The sequence below is a fragment of the Callospermophilus lateralis genome, chromosome 8, assembly GCF_048772815.1.
Source record: "Callospermophilus lateralis isolate mCalLat2 chromosome 8, mCalLat2.hap1, whole genome shotgun sequence".
Lineage (NCBI taxonomy): Eukaryota > Metazoa > Chordata > Mammalia > Rodentia > Sciuridae > Callospermophilus > Callospermophilus lateralis.
In genome coordinates this window covers 106,464,821-106,468,307 of record NC_135312.1, presented here as the reverse complement: position 1 = coordinate 106,468,307, position 3,487 = coordinate 106,464,821, and the positions used below count along the sequence as shown (strand labels likewise).

The 3,487-nt window shown below is 38.2% G+C and overlaps 1 pseudogene; it reads left to right on the top strand.

Annotated features, from left to right (window-relative positions):
- Positions 1–492: 492 nt before the first annotated feature.
- Positions 493–1,204, top strand: LOC143405772 (nicotinamide/nicotinic acid mononucleotide adenylyltransferase 1 pseudogene; annotated as a pseudogene).
- The last annotated feature ends 2,283 nt before the right edge of the window (positions 1,205–3,487 follow it).

The window sequence follows — 3,487 nt, the reverse complement described above, 5'->3', positions numbered from 1 at the left end:
GGCATTGATTGCTGTTCTTTGAATAATTCTCAGATATCTCCATACCTATCTAAAATTGCTTACTGATGATTTCATACAATGTTCAATGATCTATGATAGTGCTCAATAGAAGTTAGAGAATGATTCTATTTTTTAAAAAAAGGAAATGGCCATATGCAAAGACATATTTAATATCTATGAAATCTTATTATATTCAAGGTTGTTCAATAATTTGTATTTTTAGAATATATTCCTTGGACATCACAGAACGAAGAGTATATGGAATAGGAAATGTTTATAACATCAAATGAAATCAATTATTTTCCATGCTAATGATCTGGTTTAATAACCTGTTTCTTCCTGGAACCAATGACCGTCTAGCCATGGTTTTAACCTTCTTTGGCATCCACATGACCATTGTCTCCAAAGGACTTGGAGCCATTGCTGTGAGGGTGGGACAACCAGGGAGGTGTCAGAGTTTTCCATTCAGATCAAACACTTCAAATTTTTACCATGGACAAACTAGAGAAGACAGAAGTACTTCTCCTTCCTTGTGGTTCCTTTAATCCTATCGCTGATATGAACCTCAGGTTGTTTGCGCTGGCCAAGGATGACCTGAACAGCACAGAAAAATATAGAAATATCAATGGCAAAATTTCTCTTCTTCATGATGCATACAAGAAGAAAGGAATCATCCCTTCCCAGCACGGAATAATCATGGCAGAACTTGCCACCAAGAATTCAAGCTGGGTGGAAGTGGACACATGGGAAAGTATTCAGGAGCAGTGGAGAGAGACTGTTAAGACACCATAAAGAGAAGCTGGAGGCTGGCGATTCTGATCACAGGCAGAATTCTGATCACAGGCAGCTGTGCTGAAAGGACTGACTGGAGGAAGAGCAAGTGGAAGGAACAAAGACAAAGATTCAAGTCAACAGAAATCACTGAAGCCGAAACAAAAGGTGTGCCAAAGGAGAAGGTGATGTGTGGGCAGATTTATTAGAGTTTTTATTGTGCTCTATTTGTGGAAGAGTGAGGATATCATCCAAATCGTGGGAGACTATGGGTCCATAGGAGTTACTCAGGACAGCAGTGATGCTCAGAAAGCCGTGTTTGAGTCTGAGGTGCTGTGAAACACCCGTGCAATTTCACCTGGTGAACTAATGGATCACCAACAACATCTCATCCTGGAAGATTCAGAGAGCCCTCAGAATAAGCCTGCTTTAGTCAGTTTTAGCACTGCCATGGCCAAAATACACAAGAACAACTTAAAGGAGGAAATGTTTAGTTGGGCCTAAGAGTTTCAGTGGTCTTAGTCTATAGATAACTTCTTTGCTCTAGGTCCAACGTGAGGCAGCACATCATGGGGATAGGCAGAGGAAAGTTGCTCAGCTTGTGTGGTGGGTAGGATGCAGAGAAAGGCAGTGGGGAAGAGAGCACAGGGAAATGCACTCTTCCAGGGCAAACCCCACGGACCCATCTCCTCTAGCCACACAGCATTTGAATACAGTTACTACCGAGTCCATTCAAACTAGGATGCATTGATTAGATTACAGTTCTCACAATTCAAGCATTTCACCTTCAAACATTCTTGCAAGAATACAGGAGATTTTGGGGGACATCTCATATTCAAACCATAACAAGGAGATCTGGTCCTAGAATATATTGAAAATCTCTGAAAAAATAAAACAGTAATGTTGGTATTATTCTGGCTCCTTTACAGAGAAACACTGTAGAAGCCAAGTCAGAAATGATACAGCATGGTGATTCAGATTGCTCTTTTAGAGATTTGAAACAATCTGGTGTTGGTAACTCAGGAAAGAAATTGTGATCCTGTTTTGTAAACTAAATCTTCAAAGTCTGATAAAAATCAGTAGGAAATTAAGATCAGATTTGTTTTTTTTTCTTTTTATCAGAGTTGCTAAGATGAATGTCTTCAATAAGACCTTTATATAAAAAAGAATGTACTAATTTCTTTATCTTTAGAACAAGAGATTAGCAGCTCAATAAAAACAGAAGAACTTTCAATGAAATTAATTCCAAATAGGTAAAGAAGGACATCTTGGCTGTACCAGAAAAGAAAAGCAAAAGAAAATCCTGATTTTAGCTGGCTGCTTCTTAGGAGACTAAGGCAAGAGAATCATTTGAGCCCACAAGTTCAAGATCAGCCTCAGCCTGGGCAACATAGCAAGACAACAGTATAGCAAAACAACAACAAACAAGCCTCTGTGTCAAACAAAAACCGCAAAATAAAACTAAACAAAATCCTAACTTCAGTTACAAAAAGAACTGACATTTTATATATGCTTACTGCTGACCTGTCTTCACCCAGATAGACAAAGGAAGGGATTCTTTAAAAAGTTATCTAGTAGGTGGGTGCAGTGGTTGAGGCAGGTAGACCACAAGTTCAAGGTCAGCCTGGCAACTTAGTGAGACTCTGTCTTAAAATAAAAATGATTGCTATTGCAGCTCAGTTTTAGGGTGCAATTTAAAAAAAAAAAAGTGATCATGTAAAATGCACCATTGATAAGTTCTCTCCATTTGTTCAGAATAAAGATTGTGAATCTACCTGGCAGGAATCAGAGTACACCATAGTTCTTCTAGGCACACATCAAAATAACTAAGTTTGCCAGGGCATATCTGCCTGAAACTCCACCTTGGAGCCAGGGAGTGGGGTCCAAGGCTTCAACTGTTTAGAAAAGTACAAGAGGTCGTGGGTAGATGCCCCACTGCCTTACACATCACACACACACACACACACACACACACACACACACACACACACACATTTTAACAAAGACTCATGGATCATGTTATAGCTCTGGCCAATCTTTTGAACTTTAGCAACAACTTCAGAGATTATGTAAAGCTACTTCAAAGAACCTCAGAAAATGAGGAGTCTCATTTAAGGACTTTGTAAGTATGAATGCCCTTGGCCCTTATTGGCAACTTAGTAATCAAAACGTGAGTAGAAATCCTAAGAACATAAGAAATGTGGCACCAGTCTGCCCAGCAGCAACTTTAGTCCAGATTGTCTTGTGTTTGAATAAACTTTGTTCTCTCAGTTTAAAACTCTTGAGTTCCTGAGGCTTTATAATTCTTCAGAAGAAAAAAAATATAACTGTGAAATTGTATAGTCAAATATGAATTTACAGTTGGAGAAAGGAAAATGTTAAAGTTGGCAAATGTAGAGAAGATAACCTAAGAAGATAAAATTTTCTCTTAAATTAAAGCATTTGATATTACTAGGCTGAATTGTCCTTCTACATTCTGATATATATTGATTCCCCTAGGTTCCTATGGAACCTCTAAATATGTCCCATATGTCAAAATGTTTTGCAACAATCCATAACTCTCTTCTTGTCTGCCAGGCAGTAGCTGCTGAAAACATCACTTGTGAATTTTACTTTTATTAGATCATATTGATTTGCATTCTCAAAAAAGAAACAAAGCTAATCCTCATTGATAAATTTTGCTTCTTTATATGAGTTGGTCTTATCTCTGATAAAG